This window comes from Panthera tigris, chromosome C1 (assembly GCF_018350195.1).
Source record: "Panthera tigris isolate Pti1 chromosome C1, P.tigris_Pti1_mat1.1, whole genome shotgun sequence".
Classification (NCBI taxonomy): Eukaryota; Metazoa; Chordata; class Mammalia; order Carnivora; family Felidae; genus Panthera; species Panthera tigris.
This window is the reverse complement of record NC_056667.1, coordinates 214,533,462-214,554,424: the sequence shown is the minus strand read 5'-3', so window position 1 is coordinate 214,554,424 and position 20,963 is coordinate 214,533,462. Positions and strand designations below refer to the sequence as shown.

The window sequence follows — 20,963 nt, the reverse complement described above, 5'->3', positions numbered from 1 at the left end:
ATGAGATAAATTTTCCCTCTGCTTTTAAAAACAGAATGATCCATTTAGTAGAATCATAAATGTATCAGTCAATACATTTCCCCATGTGATTCTCATAAGTGGAACCACCCGCGTCTTTTAAATGCTCAGTGATGCTGGGGGTTGGGGGTGGGACCGTGCTTTCTTTTACATAGTACATTGATTTTTAAAAAGTCTGACATGAATCAAAATTTGCCCGTACAAACAGCGGTAAATATATTCACGGAGTCCTCATACACAGCTCAAGGGGAAGTGTGTGGGGGTCATAACCGCATGTCAGTGTCCAAGCTGTCATTTCCACGCTAATTAACACAGCCGGATGCTGGGAAGGACACTTGGGGTAGCAGTGTGTGAACAGCAGGGTAGGGAAGGGCGGGAGGGAGGGGCACACCGGTAAATACAAATGCAGAAATCGGTGTGGACCCTGTGGCACGGTTTTAACTGGATGACGCATGGGTTTCCTTTAGTCGAATCTCTACGCAGACCTCTGGACTCAAAGGGAGGTTGAGAAAGGTGTGCAGTGTCCCTGGGTCAGCCCTCAGCTCCACCTGTCGTGCTGTCCCACCCAGTCAGCCCCAGTGTCCTTGTGCGACACAAGCAGACTCACCAGCACCCATTTTGGTGGGTCCTTCGGGGAGTAAATGAAGCCATGGCACCTGGAAGATATTTGGTGGGAGGCTGAGTTAGAAGCGTAGGATTTGGAAATTGGGTGAGTCTTAAACATCGCCAAGTCCAAGCTCCTGACGTTGTAGGTGAGGGGGCTGAACCCCAGAGACAGCAAGAGATTTCCTAGCTGTTTCTAGAAGACTAAGCCTTGGGATTCATGTCTCCAAACTTCTGTGGAAAGCTTGAGCTGTCCATCACTCTTTGCCTCGTTAATGAGACTTCGAATGACAACTGACGTGTACGACTGTTTATCCCATGCCAAATACTCTTCATTCGTTGTCCTAATTAATTCTGCCAACAACCCTATGAAGTTGGTATTATTATTTTTTAAATTTCTTTTAAAGTTTATTTTTTATTTTGAGAGAGACGGACAGAGCGGGGGGGGCAGGAAAAGAGGGAGAGAGAATCCCAAGCAGGCTCCGTGTTGCCAGCACAGAGCCCAAAGTGGGGCTCGATCTCACCAACCGTGAGTTCGTGACCCGAGCTGAAATCAAGAGTTGGGCGCTTAGCCAGTTGAGCCACCCAGGTGCCCCATGAAGTTGGTATTATTATTACCCTTTTATAGAGGAGGAAACCTAGGCTTAGGAAGTTGGGAAACCTGCCTACACTTGTGGCTGGTACCTGGTAGTGTAGAGCCAAGACCCAGTGGTAGGATCTAGGACGCTGCCCGTAGCTATGACCCAGTCGGGTTCCCCCACCTCCCTCCAGGAATCTGTGTGCCACCCACCCCTCAGCAGTAATGAGAACTCTGTCTCATTCTCCAAACAAATATTGCTCGTGTAATAGAGTTCATGCATGTAAATAAGAACAAATATATTGTGTCTCCACATAGGGCATTTAAACAGCGAATGTATGGGGCACCTGGGTGGCTCAGTCGTTTAAGCCTCCAACTTCGGCTTAAGTCATGATCTCACTGCTCATGGGTTCGAGCCCCACGTCAGCTTCTGGGCTGACAGCTCAGAGCCTGGAGTCTGCTTCAAGTTCCGTGTCTCCCTCTCTCTCTGCCCCTTCCCCACTCGTGCTCTGTCTCTCACTCAGACATAAATAAAGCATTAAGAAAAAAAGTTAAAAAGTGAGTGTAACCAAATGCATCTTTTTCAAGTATGTTTTCTGTTATATGAATAGTTTCCCTAGTTTTATGGCCCAGGAAAGAAAACAAGAATTAAAGAAAATACAGACACACATACCCATTTGCATATGTGCTTTCCTCCTTACTCTCTTCTATTTTCAAAACATCTAACTTGTTCTGTCTTCAGAATATTTATGCTTGAATTGAAATGGCCTAAGGCAAAGTGAGTTTTCAAGGGACATCACTCCTCACTGATCTTCAATGATCTTCAAGATCCTCAATGATCTTCAATGACTTCAATCTTCAATGATCTTTTGTTACACCTGAATTAAGCAAGATACACGATACAGTCATTTTGCAGTGCAGAACCTCTCCCCAAAATGTGCACGCCCTTTCCCCATCGGTGGGGGAAGTTCTAAGTCTTTTCAGGGCTTCTGCTCTCAAATCAGCTTCCAGAAAAGTTGAGCATTTTAATAATCGTGAGAAATCCAAAGGGGTGAGTCTCAAAGGGAAAATGAGGTCACTGCAGTGGTCCTGGACCTCTGTGCTGTCACTGTGTCTTTTGGGAAGGTGTTGAACAGAACAGCGACTCTTTAACGAAATCTGTAAATTAGTCAATTGGCAGCAATAATTTCTGCCAAGGCTGAAGCAGGAGGGTCTCTCCCACTGTCTGACCTGAACCCTTGGTGAGGGTCATGTTTCTAGGGAGTGAGGACAAGCGCGCAAAAAATTTTTAATTCCGTAGAAAGCAGTTAGAACAAAACAACAAAATGCACAAGCCCTTGGCCTCCGCGTTTTATTTTTATTTTTTTAACATGAAATTTATCGTCAAATTGGTTTCCATACAATACCCAGTGCTCACCCCAACAGGTGCCCTCCTCAATGGCCATCCCCCCCCCCCCATCACCGCCTGCCAACCCTCGGTTTGTTCTCAGTTTTTAAGAGTCTCTTATGGTTTGGCTCCCTCCCTCTGTAACTTTTTTTCGCCCTTCCCCTCCCCCATGGTCTTCTGTTAAGTTTCTCAGGATCCACATAAGAGTGAAAACATATGGTATCTGTCTTTCTCTGTATGACTTATTTCACTCAGCATCACACTCTCCAGTTCCATCCACGTTGCTACAAAGGGCCATATTTCATTCTTTCTCATTGTCAAGTAGTATTCCATTGGGTATATAAACCACAATTTCTTTATCCAGTTCGTGAGTTGATGGACACTTAAGCTCTTTCCATAATTTGGCTATTGAAAGTGCTGCTCTAAACATTGGGATACAAGTGCCCCTATGCGTCAGCACTCCTGTATCCCTTGGGTAGATTCCTAGCAGTGCTATTTCTGGGTCATAGGGTAGATCTATTTTTAATTTTCTGAGGAACCTCCACACTGTGTTCCAGAGTGGTCGCACCAGTTTGCATTCCCACCAACAGTGCAAGAGGGTTCCTGTTTCTCCACATCCTCGCCAGCATCCCTCGTCTCCTGATTTGTTCATTTTAGCCACTCTGACTGGCGTGAGGTGGTATCTCAGTGTGGTTTTGATTTGTATCTCCCTGATGAGGAGCGACGTTGAGCATCTTCTCATGTGCCTGTTGGCCATCGGGGTGTCTTCTTTAGAGAAGTGTCTATTCATGTCTTCTGCTCATTTCTTCACTGGATTATTTGCTTTTCGGGTGTGGAGTTTGGTGAGCTCTTTATAGATTTTGGATACTAGCCCTTTGTCCGATATATCATTTGCAAATATCTTTTCCCATTCCGTTGGTTGCCTTTTAATTTTGTTGATTGTTTCCTTTGCGGTGCGGAAGCTTTTTATCTTCATGAGGTCCCAACAGTTCATTTTTGCTTTTAATTCCCTTGCCTTTGGGGATGTGTCAAGTAAGAAATTGCTGCGGCTGAGGTCAGAGAGGTCTTTTCCTGCTTTCTCCTCTAGGGTTTTGATGGTTTCCCGTCAGCGGTTTGATACAAAGAAAAACAGTCGAAGATGAGCATCTGAGATATCCCATATTCCCGAAAATTCTAGGACACTGGGTGATGAGACTCCGATCACCAGGTCTTAGATTTGGGTTCCATTTTGCGCATTCTGAGTTTCGAAAGACTTTTAATTTCCACCTCCCTTTGAGCCCTGAGCTCCTGGCCCCTGGGCGCTACACTGAGGGTAGGCCGTTGAGTGATAGTGGCCTGGCCACCCTGGCTGCTTCTGCTGCCTCCTGCTGGGGAATTGGGCCAGCCCATAAAACCTACCTCCTAGAGGTTAATTTATTTCTCCCTTTCAGCATTTCTTTTGGCGGGACAATCACCCTCCACGGATTTCTGAAGAGCAGCTGCCATTGAGGATTCTGAAGTGCCTCGTGGCCCGGTGGGATCGATGCTTCTGCCCTCCCCCAAACCTATCTTTGCGCAGCATTCCGCTCTGTGGACCGGAGGCCCAATATGGGAGCGGGCTGTATCCAGACTTGCCTCTCTCTGTGCAGTTCCATCGCTTCCGGAAACTTCTCTAACTGTCGCCCTAGGTCTCCGCAGGGTCTGTGTATGGGAAAAACCTCCAGTCTCTCATTTTCATGTATATCCTTTACTTTTAGCCAGAATACTTCTGACACTTCTGGTCATCAAATGTGTGGGATTCTGTGACACCAACTGTGTGCCCTACATTTCAACTCCGTTCTGACACTTACCCATCTGGAAATAACGTCAGATCCCGCCAGGTCAGGGCTCAGTTCTGTCATACGCCTCCTACTTCAGGCATCACCAACCAGCGGTAGGTGCCCAGGTTACCCGCAGCCTCTGTTTGACTTGGCTGCGGGTTGGAGGTTCCCACGACCTCCTCTTACCCTTGGATCCGATTGTTTGCTAGAACAGCTCCTGGAGCTCGGGAAAACGCCGTTACCGGTTTACAAAAGGACAAACAGACAGCCCGATGACCAGACACAGAGGGCAAGGTGTGGGAGGGCCCTGAGCTCAGGATCTTCTGTCCCTGTCAAGTGGGAGATCCTCATGTTGACGGTGTAGCTCTTTCCGCCCACAGGTCCTGTTCCCCGTGCTTTAAGAAAATCACCTTTTTGCACCGAAGACGTCTCCAAGAATTTTTTCTTGGCCGTCGGCTCCGAACCCCGCCATCAACCAGAACCCCATCACTCAGCCTCCCCGTATGGATGTGTTCCTCAGTCTAGAAGCTCTCTCTGAACCCCACACTATTGGGATTTTCTGGAGGCTTCCTCCCTTAGGCATGTTGGATTATAAACTCCACTTCCAGCCCCCCTCCCTTCTCTGGAGACTAAGGACGGGGCTGAAAATTCCAGGCTTCTGAACATGGCTTAGTCTTTCCGGTGAGCCCCTTCCATCCAGGAGCCCCCCAGAGTCGCCTCATCAGATCCAGTCACCCGTATCACCCAGGAAATGACAGGGGACTTCGGAGCTCGATGTCAAGAACCCAGGTCAAAGACCAGATATTAGAACAAAAGAGGCTTCTCTTTTCCCTTAGGGAATTACAAGAGTTTTAGCAGCTCTGTGCCAGGAGCCGGGGACAGAAGAGCGTGTGTATTTTCTTTTGTCTCGTGGGCTGGGACGTCCCTTCAGATGCTCACGGCAGGATTATTTTGCCCTTCAGAGGCGTGTTAATGTCATTACCCAGACTCCACTTTTCTGCATTTCCACGTGTCTGTGAAAGAGCTCCTGTGCCTTGTGTGCCGGCCACCTCTGATTTCCAAACCCCAGAATCCTCATGGCCACATGTCCGGATCTCAGCGCTCCCAGAGGGTTCGTTTCACTCTCTGAGGTGGGGGGACCCCACCAGCCCTCGATCTCTCTGCCTTGACCTTAGATGCAGATCAGACAAGATGCAGAGAAGAATAGCTCACCTCTCTGAGCAGATACCCCGAGTCGGCTACAAAACCGGAGAAAACCAAGAAAGATGCCGGCCGCTGTGACCTGAACAGCCCTCGCCCGGCAGCTCCCTTGGCTGGGGCTGCAAAGACTCACTCTGGTTCTGCCGTCCCTGCTGTGACCCAGCTGGCCCGGGTGAGTCGGGTCAAGGCGACTGCGGAGACCTGGGCCGGCCTCTCCCCACGCCCTGGCCGCTCTCTTGCCAGCAATGCCCCCCTGAACCCTGAGCTTCCCAAGCCGTCCAGCTGCTGCCCCCGTCCCGGCCAAAAGCTTCCCTCTCTCCACGCGTGAATTCTGGCCCTCCAATTCCAATCCTTTCCAGCCACGTCGCCAATTTGACTCCCAGATCCCAGACTACTTGAAGGTCAGACACACGATTCAGGTAGTCAGACCTCATCCGTCAGCTTTTGTGCAGGGGACGCTGGATTGGAGACCTGAGCTGGGGCCTGGGGGCCACGAATCCGCCCCCCAGAGTAATTGCACATGGAAAGGGTTGGGTCTGCTGAGCAGACCGACTCATCCAAGACCTCCAAAGGGCAAGATGGGGCCTGAGTCCACGTGCGGAGCACAGGGTCACAGGGACACAGTGGAAGGACCACCCTGCGGGCACAGAGAAGGAAACAAACCACCCACACAGGCTCTGGGCTTCCTCTCACCGCATCCAAGAGAAAAGAGCCTTTGCAGATGTAATTACTTAAGATGAGGTCATTCTGGAGCAGGGGTGGGGGGTGGGGGGCTTCACCCTAGGTGACCGGTGCCCTCATAAGAAGAGAAAAGACAGGAGCTCGAGAGAGAGTACCTCGTGACGACGACGAGGCAGAGAGGGGGAGGGATGCCTCTACAAGCCAAGCAGCGCCGAGGATTGCTGGGCAACGCCAGAAGCTGAGAGAAAGTTCTGGAACAGATTCTCCCCTAGAGCCTTCAGAGAGCGCGGGCCCTTGCCAACATCCCCGTTTCAGACTCCTGGCCTCCAGATTTGTGTGAGAATACATTTCTGTTGTTTTAAACCCCCCGGTTCTTGATGCTTTGTTATGGCAGGCTCCGGAAACTAAGACACATGTTTCAACCGTTCGTGGTTTAAGTCCATCTAACTGGAGCTTAACTTACGCCTGCTCGGAGACGCTGAGCAGGAAGAGGGGGCGCACGTGACTTGCCCAGCGGGATATCCACACGTGCCCCAAAGCTAGGCACCGGCAGCTGATTTTGCTCTGGAAGAGACTGATGGATCAGGGACAGACTGGGGAGCTCACACACTCCTGCGTCTTCAGCTGTCGAGGCAGGATAGACGCCCACAGTTGTCCCCGGCCGGACGATGGGGGCGCACCTGCCTGTGTGAGTCTTCCGCCGCCGTAACTCGCCAGCGTCGAGTTCAAGTGAACCCTTAGAAGCCCCAGAGCCCTCTTCTCTAGGCCGGGGTAGGACCAGTGTCTGTAATGGAGTTGCGGGTGTGAATCGAGAGTCAGACACAGTTCTTGGCACCATGGCCAACACACGATAAACCCGCAGCCCTGAAAATAACGTTGCTAAGGCCACCATCCGGACTCAGCGGTGGAGCTGGGAAAACGAGAGGTTTTGACACACCGTTTACAGCCAAGAAGCATAGATAAGGATATAACATCTGATAAAAGTGACATTGGACTCAACACAGAAGGGAGGGGGGTGTTCAAACAGCTGTGGGGGAGATCAGCTAGCGATTTGGCATTTTAAGACCATTCGTACTTAACTTGAAACCCTACGTTAAAATAAAGTCTAGAAACGATTCAAAAAGTTAAGCAGGGGGGGCGCCTGGGTGGCTTAGTCGGTTACGTGTCTGACTCTGGATTTCAGCTCAGGGCAGGACCTCACGGTTTGTGGGATCGAGCCCTGAGTCGGGGCTCTGGGCTGACAGCACGGAGCCTGCTTGGGATTTTCTCTCTCCCTCTCCCTCAGCCCCTCCCCAGCTCGTGCTTTCTCTTTCAAAATAAATAAATACACTTTCCGACAAACAAAACTCAAATACAAAAATTCAAACGAAGCAAACCTATTTCTTGAGGTTACAGTGTAAAAAAGGGCATTAAAAAAAGCAGACACATTAGGCTACTTGAAAACAACCTATATGAAAAACTGAAAGAGAATCTTAAGACACGTCTAAGACATTATTGGCAAGTGAAATGCTAGCGATTACATTCAATTCTCATATAAATCAATTAAATGCCGCTACAATAGCCACCAACGAGTGGACGAAACACGTGAGACACTTAGTCGCGACCATGGAAGTTCACCTCTCAGATCTCCGACTGCAGGGACCCTCACTGAGCAAGGGCCTGGCTGCTGCTGAAACCCGTCACCACGTTCACACGGGGGCCAGCGTCCTGCGGGCTGCTCCCAGGCAGGGAACCGAGCACAGCAGGGCCACTAAGGAGGCCATTCCTGGGGACGTGGCACCGCACTGCAGCTGAGAGCCTCTCCCGGAACCTTCCTTCCTTCCTTCTCTCCTTCATGTGGAGTCAAACCCTCATCACGGTCTTCTGGCTTCCCACATCCACCCCCCCCCCCCCAGCCTCCCTGGCAGGCCAGTGTTCTGGTGGGTCCCTGGCATGGCCAGTCCTGTCCTGGCACCCACCTGTCAGAAGATGCACATTGCCAAGTTAAAAACAAAAACAAAAACGTTACTGGTTCAATGACATCTATGAAAAAATGTCTAATCCCTATGGCACTCAGAGATCCCATTGAAGTTGCAATAAAGAAAGAAACACCAGTATGAAAGTGGTTTTTTCTTTTCTTTTCTTTTAACTAGACTCCCCTAAGCTGGCCTTTTTCAAGGAGTTAAACATGCTCTTATATTGCTGGCTGAAGCAGAAAAATGCTTCCAAATTAGCGCCGTGTACCAAGAATCTTAAAAATAATCATAGTGTTGACCCTGGAATTTCATTTTGAGACACCTCTCCTAAGCAATGTAAATACTTGTAAATAGGCACTAAAATTATTCATCCTTGTTGGACTCATCCTAAAGAAGATAAGCAGTCATTTAACAATATTGGCAATAAAGTGGAAACCGATCACGCGCTCATGCCCGGTGAGGCGGTCCTGGAGGCGCACTACTCAAATCACCCCCTCCCCCTGCCCGCCCCCCACTGCAAGGGACAGCAGTGAGCTGGCTCTAGCTTGTAGAAGATTTGAGGCTGAGCAGGGCACTAGGCCTCCCCTCTGGGGCCCTCTCCTGGTTGCCTAGAGCCCCCCTGCCCCCGCCCGCCTCTCCCCACGCACCAGTCACATCTTTATCATGGCGGGAAGTCTTTCTTACCCAGCACTTCTGATGGTGACTTCTAAAACGTTTTTTAATATTTACTTATTTTTGAGAGACAGAGAGAGACAGAGTGCGAGCAGGGGAGGGGCAGAGAAAGAGGGAGACAGAATCCAAAGCAGGCTCCGGGCTCCGAGCTGTCACCACAGGGCCCGACGCGGGGCTCGAACTCACGGACGACGAGATCGTGACCTGAGCCGAAGTCGGAGGCTTAACCGACTGAGCCACCACCCCGCCCCATAATGCTGACTTCTGTTCAGGGACTTCCCATGGGGTTGGCCACACCGCTGTTGGAACCGCGCTGTGGTCTGGGACTCTTCCTGCCCCGGTCCTGGCTTCTCTCTCCCTCACAGGTGTCTGGCCTGCGAGAGCTGAAGGCTCTTCCTGCACCCGCTGTTCCCACCCTCCCCTCCTCGCAGCCCTTCCACGGGGACTCCCATCTGGACACCTGCTCCTCAGAGGACCCGAGCCAGCACACCTTCCTTCCGAAGGACTCCACGGGGACCTTGTACCTCCCTTCCCTTCAAGTTGGGGCTCTTCGGGGTTCCCGGTCTCCAAAGGGGATCCTTTGCTGCTGGGGGAAACCTCCAGAGCCCCCTGTAGTAAAGTACCAGCCGCAGCTGCTTCCAGAGCTCAGGGGACTCTGCCCCCAGGCTTGGGCAGGTAAGAGAGGAGTCACCGTCTTGGCAGGGATAATTGGATCTGCTCACCCAGAGGGGGCAGGGATGCTTTTACAGAGTCAGGTGGCGGGGGGTGGGGGTGAGCCCACATGGAATGCGGGTGACCCCCTTCCAGCTTCTTGGTGCCCTGTGGTGACTATGAGTGGGTCACCTGTGGCAACCTCGGCCTGAGAAGGAGGTGCTAACCAGGGGCTCTGCCCGCTGGAGAGACAGGACAGCCTGGGTCACAACACCGGGGGTCACAAGACCCAGGCCTGCCGAAGTGATGTCTGAGGGTGAGGGGAACTTACAATGGACAGCAGAGGAGGGAGACAGGAGAAGGGGGTACCAGGGTGCCCGGTTGACTCAGCTAAGCATCCGACTCTTGATTTTGGCTCAGGTCATGATCTCACGGTTCATAAGATCAAACCCCGGCATCAGGCTCTGCGCTGACAGTGTGAAGCCTGCTTAGGATTCTCTCTCCCCCTCCTGCTGTTCCTTCCCTGCTTGCTCTCTCTCTCTCTCTCTCAAAATAAATAAACATTTTTTAAAAAATTTAAAAAGCAGGGGAGTACCAGCTGCAGCCTCCCTCAGATAGAGGCCCCCTGGATCCCTGGGGTGCAGTTCCTGGTGATGTACGGAGAACAGATGCCCAGGAGGAAGGGGTGGACTGTGGCGGTCACCGTGGGGACTGCTGTCTCTCCCTGCAGGACAGAGGACAATGACCTGCTATCCTGCAGCCTGTAGCGACTTCAGATTCCACCTCAGCTTCCGGAACAGACCCCCTGCAGGGCTGCCCCAGGGAGTGAGGCCCAGAGGATGCTAGGATGTGGGCTTTTCTGCCCAGCAAGGGAACGCCTCCTGCTCGGCGGCCGGGACCTCATCCGAGCTGCATTGCCGTCGAAGGCTCCCCTGCCCGCTCCCGCTCCCTCCTTCCCTCTTTCATCTTCCACAGCTACTAATTCCAATAACCTTCCTATATTCCTGATTCCATCTCAGCATCTGCCTCTCGGAGGACCCAACTGGCACATTGCGCAAAATAAACGAAGGACGGAGTAGACGAGCGCACGAATGAAACCGGCTAGCCAAAGGTATCGCGCCAGAATAGCAATGGGGATTGTCTCTGCGGGATCTTTCGGAGCATTGCGATATTTGTCCAATTTTCTGTGGTGGAGAAAACAAACATTTAAAAAAACAACAATAACTAACATGCACTGAGTACCTACCAGGCATCAGGCATAATACGCAGTGCTTTCTATGAATGAACCCATTGAGTTCGCACGTCACCCTTAGGAGGCAGGAATTCTTATGACTCCCATTTTATAGCTTTGAGGGCAACACTTTCGGAAGATTACATAGTGAACCGGGGCCACGGAGCTGAAGGTAGAGATGTGGATTCAGGCGTGGCCGGCTTCACTCTTTCCTGAGCGTTGTGCTTCCCCAGTGTCCCCCCACCACACACTCTCCACATTGTCGCCACATCTCCGGCCTCGCGGTGATTATATAGTTCAGGGGTTGGCAAACTTTGTCTGCAAAGGGCCCGATAGGAAGCATTTTAGGGGGCGCCTGGGTGTCTCAGTCGGTTGAGCGTCCGACTTCAGCTCAGGTCATGGTCTCATGGTTCGTGGGTTCGAGCCCCGCATCGGACTCTGTGCTGACAGCTCAGAGCCTGGAGCCTGCTTCGGATTCCGTGTCTCCCTCTCTCTCTGCCCCTCCCCTGCTCACGCTCTTTCTCTGTTTCAAAAATAAATAAAACATTTTTAAAAAATTAAAAAAAAAAAAGAAAGCATTTTGGACTGTGGAGGCCACACATGATCTCAGCCATCTGTTCATTTTTTTTTTAACACCCTTTGAAAAGCATATAAAAGCAAACATTCTTAGCTTGCGGGCTGTACAAAACCAGTCTGGGAGCCAGACCTGGCCCTGGTCCATGGTTTGCCAACCTCTGACTTAGCTTATTTTTTCCCCCTGTAAATAGACTTTTTACATTTTATTTATTTATTTTCTTCCTTGTTAAGCCTTGTCCTGAGCAGTAATATGTATGAAGTCCCACATTGGACATGCTTGTTGTGTAGGTTTTTAACGCACAAACAAACCAATACATGCTTCTGAATAGAAGAGTATTTGGGACCCCCCTGGGGAGGTCCTTTGCTCCCCAGTTATGTACCCTCATGCTTTGGGGAGCACGCTGACCATTCTGCCACCTGACTGATGTGGGTGTATGTTTGTTAGCAATTTCCTTGTAGCGTGTGTCATCTATGTTTCTTAGCATTACGTAATTTTAAAAATGTTCCTTCGGGTAATCAGCCAGTAAGGCACCTCATGGTTATTTCTTTGTAACGTTCCCTCCTGCCCTTTGCTCATTGATTCATTTCTTCATGCTACCTTCATTATGTATCTATGTTCATTTGTAGTTTATAAAGCAGGGCTTTATATTTTCGTGAAAGGTCATCTAACTCTCAACAGCTCACGTGGAACGTTTACAGGGACATGACTTCTTAACTGTTCCTTTCAACCATTTGCAGAACAAGGAGCAAAAGTATTCGCTTGGGTCTGGGGTGCCGAGAGGGAGCCCAGAGGGCCCCGGGAGCCCACACCTTACACGCTCCCAGAGAGATAATGTACACCTAGGAACTGATGAACCGTTCGCAGGTGTGGTCGTGGCTCCGTCTTCATAAGGCAGGTGGCCCACAGGGAGGCAGCCGTTCACCGTTAATCTATAAGTAAATGTAAAATGGTGAGAGTCTCACTACTCAGTGGACGAGGCATGGAGTCGTATTCCGAGGTGAACTGGGGTGTTGCTCGAGGGAGGCAGGCAGGGGAGCCTTCTTGGGGAGGTGACAGGTGTCCTGACATCTGGGGATAAGCAGGACTTAGCTGAGGAAAGATGGAGGGAAGGGGGTTCATGCAGGAGGGACAGGCCGTGCAAGGGGCCTGTGGGAGGCAGCCAAGGTGAGGCATGAGAATGGAAGTTAGATGCCAGGGAGGCCCATGGACCACACCACGCAGAGCCAGAGGCCACGTCCAGTGTGCGTGTTTTTAGCCTGAAGGTGTGGTGCCGTAGAAGGGATTCAAGCAGAGAAGGAACACAAGCATAGTTGTGGTTTCCAAGGATCTCCAGGGGGGAGGACATGGGGGGATTATACTGGGCTACACGTGACAGAGGGCAGGTGGAGATGACACGACTTTGTAATAGCGTCGTAATTGTCCATCGAGAGCTACTGGGCCAGAATAAGAGCATAAAGTTGGTAGAACTGGATGCGAGAAGGGCTTGAGGGAGTGAGGACAGGGTCCCCGACGATCCTCAGGTGGCTGCTGGGGCGTGCACATAAGAGGGGGACAGTTGGAAAGAAGATTAAGGAATAACCACTAAGCCTTTCTTACATGGACAGCCAAGCCCCCAACACCCCAGCTCTCCTACTTTGCCTTCCTGGTCTTGCCTCAGCCATGGCTCCATCTCTGGTCCCGGATGACAATCCTTTCCCGGTCCAGATGCTGGCTCTGCCCCTGGAGTCCCCCCAGTTCCAGACCAATCGTTTGCTGCCCTGGGACAAGTTTTCCATAATCAGCCGCACATCTCTGCTGAGGCCTGAGGTGCGGTCCGGTCTCTGGTGCTCGGCTCAACCCAGATATGCAGTCGCAGGGTTGTGTCTGCCACCACTTAAGAAGAAATTGGAACATACTACGTCTGCATGTACCCGTGAGTGTGTGTGTGTGTGTGTGTGTGTGTGTGTGTCTTCCGGAGCATTGTGTTGGAGATGTAGGTGTCAGAATTGGAAGTTCTTCAGAAATGAATGTTTGTCCCTAGAATGAGCATCTCAGAGTAGGTTACAAATATCTTAATAAGAAGTGATTCCCGATGTTTATAGCAGCGTTATCGACAACAGCCAAAGTATGGAAAGAGCCCAAATGTCCATCGACGGATGAATGGATAAAGAAGACGTGGTTTATATGCACAATGGAATATTACTCAGCGATCAAACAGAATAAAATCTTGCCATTTGCAACTACGTGGTTGGAACTAGAGGGTATTACACTAAGCGAAATAAGTCAGAGAAACACAAATACATGATTTCATTCATATGTGGAACTGAAGAAATAAAACGGATGAACATAGGGGAAGGGAAGGAAAAATAAGACAAAAACAGAGAAGGAGGCAAACCATAAGAGACTCTTTATTTATTTATTTTATTTAGAAAGAGAGCACGGGGTTGGGGGAGGGGCAGAGAGAGAGGGAGAGAGAATCCCAAGCAGGCTCCGTGGTATGAGGGCACAGCCAGACTGCAGGGCTCGGTCTCTTGAACTGTGAGATCATGACCTGAGCCGAAATCAAGAGTCGACACTTAGGGGTGCCTGGGTGGCTCAGTCGGTTAAGCATCTGACTTCAGCTCAGGTCATGAGCTCACAGTTCGTGGGTTTGAGCCCCACGTCGGGCTCTCTGCTGATGGCTCAGGCTCCTGGAGCCTGCTTCGGATTCCGTGTCTCCCTCTCTCTCTGCCCCTCCCCTACTCACGCTCTGTCTCTCTCTCTCAAAAATAAATAAACATTAAAAAAAAAAAAAGTCCACACTTCAGCAACTGAGCCACCCAGGTGCCCGGTGGAGACTCTTAAATACAGAGAACAAACCGAGGGTTGCTGAGGGGAGGGGAGGCGGTGGGGGGAAGGGCTAAATGGGGGATGGGCATGAAGGAGGGCACTTATTGGGATGAGCACTGGGTGCCATATGATGAATCACTGGGTTCTGCTCCTGAAACCAACACTACACTGTATGTGAACTAACTTGAATTTGAATGAATAAATTAAAATAATAAAAAATAATAAAAGCAAACAAAAAACAAAAAAAAAGCGACTCCGCTGGTTTTATTAATTTTTTGGAGGAGGGGGAGATACGATACGCAAAGTTGTAGAAGGTCATTCCTGCTGTAAACCTCATCTTCAGAAGCTGATTTTCCCCCAAAAGACCACATTTGGCTTGACAGATGCACGGGCACCGGCTAGATCGCTCTCCTGTCCTCGGAGCACACTTCTTCCCTTCCCTTGCCCACCACACACGTTTCCGCTGACTCCCGGGTGGCTTTGCAAAGAGGCGAAAGGTACAAGCCGGAAGCGGCAGCTTGGTCACACGCGCCTGGGGGCCCCCGTTATGCAACCTGAGCCGTTCCTTCATAGTTGCTTCGCTTAGAGAGGAGGCCCGAGTGGCACCCTGGAAGTGAACAAACACAGAACAAATCAGAACGAAGTTGCACGTCATTAATTAAAGAGAACCACCTCGCATCGACAGGCTGGACGTTTGTAGATCAGCTTTGAAAGGCAAGAGCCAGGAAGAATGCGCACAGCTGTGTCCACTCCGCGGGACCGACTTTCAAAAGCAATGGTGTTTCCACACTCGCCTTGCCCCGCGGGCTGCTGTGGCTCAGCGTGTCCACCGGCCGGCACTTGCCACGGGTCCCTCCCCGGGTTGCTGAGCAGGACGGCCGGAGGGTCCCCGCCTGGGAGGGGGCTGGAGATGTATCCCAGGAGAGGGAGGGCGTGGTGGGGTGGAGACGGGTCCTTGGGGGGCCACTGGGGACACCAAGCTCTTCTTTCTAGTCCGTCTCTTTATTTTCCCTTTAAAGGAACTGAAAGCGAGAGCAGTAACATTCACGCGCTGAGGACACGACAATCAAGAATACTTGTTTATTTTTTAAACAGCTTTATGGAGACAGTCGCATCCCATACAAGCCAGCCACTGAAAGCATACGATTCAGTGGCTTAGGGTGTATTACATTATTTTGTACAATTATGGCAATCGCTACCTATCTATATATCATATGGTATAAAATTTTCCATCTGAACCATTTTGAGCACACCATTCAGCAGCATTAAGTACGCTGGGAGTGTCGTGTGACCATCATCACATCTTTCCCCAAACCTTTTTCAGCATCCTAAATTGAAACTCTCTACCGGTTGGCGGTAACTCCCCATGCCCCCTCCCCCCACCCCTGGTAACCTCAGACCTACTTCCTGTCTCCTTGAACTTGCCTATCCTAGATATTCCCTATAAATGGGCTCGCACCACAGGTGGCCCTGGGTGACGGGCTCCTTGCATTCAGCATCTGGTCTTTGAGCTTCCTCCACGATGCCCCAGGTCCTCTCCTTTTTGTGGACGAGTAATATTCCATCTTGCGTATATACCACATTTTGTCTATTGATTCATCTGTTAATGGAAGGAATATTTGTCTTAAGATATTATAGGGGCACCTGGGTGGCTCAGTCGGTTAAGCGGCCGACCCTTGATTTCAGCTCAGGTCATGATCTCCCGGTTCATGAGTTTGAGCCCCATGTTGGGCTCTGCGCTGACAGTGCGGAGCCTGCTTGGGATTCTCTCTCTCTCTCTCTCTGCCTTTCCCCAATTCGCGCTGTCTCTGTCTCCTTCAAAATAAGTAACATTTAAAAATAAATTAATAAATAAAATGAGGAGCTGGCGGGACCCTGGAGGGTCCTCGGGGGCTCCCTTTCCCATCTCCCTGTGGCGGCCGGGCGTAGTCTGGGCTGCTTGGATCTGGATCGTCCTTGGTAAAGGGTCATCCTTCAGCTTCATAACCTCTGCTTCGCGTGCCGACTTCTGCTTTCGACAGGAGCCCACGTGACGGGAGTGTTGGGCCCACCCGATGTCCTTTCTGTAGTGCCTGGAACAGCACCTGGAACAACACCGGGTCCACAAGACACAGCCAGTAGCTATTTTAAAACAAGTCACCCTGGGTTTGATCTCGGTCCTCCACCTCTCTGCCACAGGGACACACTGAAAGTAAACTCCCAAGGAACAGCATGCCTACCAACAGACCCAGAAGCTCCATTGTCTGCTTCTTTATCCTGGTGATTTTATTCTACGATAACGTCCGGTCTGTCTTTTCTCTCTTCTCTCTGTGTCTGCTGTCCAGCCTAGGACGTTCCGAACCCATGATGCGAGAAGACACCCTTCTTTCTAGCTGCTCCGAAGAGCCTGGGGTCGCCTCGTGTCTCGTGTCCCTGTAGCATCTGCATTCAACCCTTCCCTGTGCCTCCGTCCACCGTGAGCCTCTCTTCCCATCCCCAGACCAGTGGTTTGAGAACAACTCCGGGAAGACTGAGCTCGCTACCTCTCCTTAACACCAGCCAGTGAGGTGACACCTGGGAGCTGAGGTCATCGGAGAAGCGTGCCCTCTTTCTCGCCTTGCCTTCTCATCTTTGCGTTTACCTTCTCAGGGGAATGGATGCCCACTGACCGTCCGTGCTCCCACCGCAATGAACATCGGTGTACATGTTGAGTGCTCAACTCTGGCTTCCGTGCCGTTAACGTTCCGCGAAATCCAAGCGCCACACTCTTCCTGTGTCCAAGAATTTCATCTAGAGATACTTCATATGCGCAGAAAATGTCTCCCAGACTCTAAGCCCTTAGGAACATCTCTTCTAGACAACCTAGCTAGAGGTTATCTTAAAAAAAAAAAAAATGGGACCGATACCTCACAGAGTCCCTGGAAAGCTGACAACAAATCGAAGTATCCGGCATATTAGCGGCACCTGGATAAAGAGTTCTCATGCAAGTAGGATTTTGTTTGATGCTCTGAAAAGAACAATCCCTACAGTTGAGTAACACACGGCACCCTCACGGGCACTTTCTCCTGCGTCACTTTACTTAATCTCTGTAGCAACCGGGCGAGGCAGTCGCTCTACCGCCAGGAAGAATGCGGATCGCAAATCGTCGTGAGGTTACAGGTATTTCCACGTCAAGCAGGGTCTCTCAGTACAATCTTAAATCCTTCAAGGTGGTGCTTTCTCTTTTCCCAGACATCGTGGATGGCAAAGCCCGAATGAGCCTTTCTAGATACGGGGGACGTGGGGGAGAACTTAGTCATAGACCTACAGCATAGATTTACACAGCTTAGCTTTTCTCGAGAGAAAACAAGAAAATCTATTTGCTCACATGGCATTCGTTCACAGTTTGGATTCCTGGCGGAGTATTTTAGGACATACGAGGAAGATACATCTTTTTCGTCAAGAGTCTGCAACAGATATAGAGGCTAATTTTCTAGCAGCCTCTGGAAAAGGCTGGAGGTGGATGGACTTTCCTAGAGTAAGCGCCGGGCAGGCTGCAGCCAGGGTGACGAGGCCTCGTATCTCTTCTCCGTGGAGAAATCTGGAAACCATGCCAAACTCTTGGTGATTTCTTTCCTCTGATGACCGTCAGGTTGAAACGTGGATGTGTGATCCTTTCTGTGCCACAACACAGGAGTACACAGAGCAAGGCTTGTCAGAGGTGACCTCACTGCCTGTGCACAAAGGAAATGACCCAACATGGAGTCGGCTCAAAGCACCTCGGAACATTCTGGAATCCTTTGACAGGATGCAAACCCCTACTAGCAAAGTGAGCTCGAGGCTCTGAGTCCATCACTTACAGATACTTCTTAAGCTCGCAGGGCTCAGCTCGTTGGCCTCAAAGCCGAACACTGACAATCTTAGGTCAGGGACCATTTCTTCGAGATGAACAGCAGCGGCGTCCTCCCTGAAAGTCACTTCTGAGCAGATGCGTGTCCACTGCTGGCCCTTGAAAACAGAGACGAGAGGGACGGAGCTTCATGCTGGCTTCACTTCCTTGCCGTTCTCAAAGCATACACAGGGGGTCTCAAGTACACAGAGAGTCCAGAAAGACAACAACACAGCCTTCACTCTACGCGGGGGCTGTTTCCCCCACACCTACATCGTGGGCAGCTGGGGGGGTGGCGCTTCTCCCTAGTGGGTTCCGGTCCTGTGACCCCTGGAGGCTCACACGGCCAGCCCTCTGGGGCCCCGGAAGGGAGAACAGGCTTTGTGTTAGACGCTCGCTCCTCTCCCCACGCCCTCCACCAAGAGCTCTCTTCCGCATCTTATCTCCCCTCCTCCTAAACATCGTTCTCGTCCTTCCTTCCTTTCCCTTCAGGTCCCCACGTGCTACAGCTTGTTGAACTTGTTCAAACTGCAAGATCTCCTCTAGGAGATGATGTCTGTTCCTACAAGCACCAGCTAAAAGTTTAAACCACATTTCTACAAAGTAGCTTGCAATCCTCTGGTGGGAGGGAAACAGAGCTTGGATCCAGAGACTGTGGACAATTTAGCTCTGATTTTTTGGGGGGCACATGGATGGGTTGCTGGACAAAGTCCCTAAAACTGGACCTGGGCCCTTTCTCCCTTTTGCATCCATCCACACACATGTCCTGAGAAGCCTGAGTCGTACCGGGACTAGGGGATGATTCACCGCTTCGACTGCCGTGTCACCCCAGTGACTTACGAACCACTAACCCTAAACTTTTAGCAAGTAAATCCCCTTCTCTATATTTTCACTCAGAGATGCTGTATCTCAGGATTCGTTTTCACAGAGAAGTGGACGTGTCCAGAACTCCAGCCCCCTCCCTGCATCGATTTCCAGACGTTAAACCAACCTTGCATTCCTGAGATAGAGCTCACTTGGTCATGCTGAATAATCCTTTCTGTGGACTGCTGCTTGACTTGCTGGTATTTCGTTGAGAGTTTCTGTATCTGCATTCATGAGGAAGGTTGGCCTGTAGGGTCTTTCCTCCTTCTTGCGATGTTTTCAGCTGCTTTGGGCATCACAGTAACACTGTCCTTGCAGACCGAGTTGGGGTCTGCTTCGACTCTCTTGCTCCCCACAGCCAATTTAATTTAGTAGCTACAGTAATTGTGTTAAATATAAACCGAGCCACACCATGTTCTGACCTTCCTCTCCGATGGCTGCCCATCGCACTCACCATCCACATCGGAGCCTGGGCCTCCGATGCCCAGCTGCCTGAGCCTTGACCTTGCCTCCTGCCACCCGCTCCCTTGCTCCCTTAACTGCAGCCACACTCATCTTTTTGAGGTTCTTCTAATCCACCAGGCTGCCATCTTCCTCAGGCCGTAATCAGCTTTATTTTCTCTGCCTGGCCTGCCATGAAGGTGCTTTGCCAGCACGTGGGTCTCTGGCCCGACCTCACTTTCTCAAAGGCCTTCTCTGAGGGTCTCACCTAGCACAACCTCCTCAATCCCGTGGTCTCTGTCTGCCCCATTACTCTGTTGAATTTTTTTTTAAGCGCTGTGATCAGTCAGTTAAGCGTCCCACTTTGGCTCAGGTCACGATTGCACGATCCACGAGTTCGAGCCCCGCGTCGGGCTCTGTGCCGACAGCTCGGAGCCTGGAGCTCGCTTCGGATTCTGTGTCTCCCTCTCTCTCTGCCCTTCCCCTGTTCGTGCGCTCTCTCTCGCTCTCTCTCTCTCTCTCTCTCTCTCTGTCAAAAATAAATAAACACTAAAAAAATTTAAAACATACAGTGGTGCTTACAAAATTTCAATGACATGGAAAGAAGTGCATAATATTACATGAGAACAAATCAAGTTACTCTATACACAGTTTAGCCTAGTTATATTTTGTATCGTAAATATATGTTTATACCACAAACTGTAAACATAAAGGGCACAACCCCAAATCTTAACAGTGATGGTCTCTGGGTGGTACATTAAGGGCAGTTTCAATGCTTCCTTTTCTACAATTTCATATGTTGCACGTTTTCTCTGGTTCGCATGCATTACTTTAATCATAATATTGTAAATGTTATCACTGTTATAGAAACAAATGTGGTGTAGCTAACCGATAATCATTTTGAAGAAGAATGTTTCAGCGGGAAGACCTACTCTCTCTCCTAAGCTGAAGTGTTCCCTTTAGTAATGTTTCGAGTAGAAATTTCTAAGTGGTTCTGAATGTACGGGGGGGTTAATGGTTTCCTCTGTGCTTTGCCCTGCTTGACTGAGAGAGGAGGTCCGGGCGGTGGCTTGGGGTTTTGTTTTTGTAATGCTGCCTGACTCACGTCAACGCCCACGGTCGGCTTGGTCCTTCTGTCCTTCAGACTCTCGCTCCTGAAGATGAAACCGCGTCCAGGCATCTCTCGGTCCCTCGAGAAGGTACGCTGTACTCCGTGCCCCCCTCCACGCTAACGATGCCGGGAACGCAGAGCACGAAACCACCGTCGCTGGCCTTGCTCTGTGGCTGAGCTGCTCACGGCAGAGACGGCAAACGGCACTGCCATCTGACCCCAGAGCCTCGGGAGCCCTCTGACGCACGAGCCTGAACCTCACTTGCAGCAAAAATCTTTGTGATGCCACAGTGCCATCCGGACGACCCTACCCGCTCTTCGCGGAAGGAGAGCGCCGTGCCAGTACAGGGCTGGAGATGAAAGAACAATCAAGAAGCCTCTGCAGCCTGCGCACTCGCTCTCCCCTACGTCTCTCTCTTCCCTCCCCCGATGCGTATGATGAATCCTTCTGAGTCCAATCCGGCTCTTTCTCTCCCCGTGTCCAGTGCCAGCGGGTGCCATGGAAACAGCTGCCCCAGGGGTCAGGGAGGCCGGCTGGAGC

The 20,963-nt window shown here is 50.7% G+C and overlaps 1 long non-coding RNA gene across 1 annotated transcript; it reads right to left on the bottom strand.

The window, feature by feature from the left end:
- Nucleotides 1–14,406: 14,406 nt before the first annotated feature.
- LOC122241074 lies at nt 14,407–20,670 on the bottom strand. Its single transcript, XR_006221025.1, has 2 exons — nt 20,417–20,670; nt 14,407–14,766 (listed from the first exon to the last, which is right to left on the bottom strand). It is a non-coding gene; the product is annotated as an uncharacterized LOC122241074 (long non-coding RNA).
- Nucleotides 20,671–20,963: the final 293 nt, after the last annotated feature.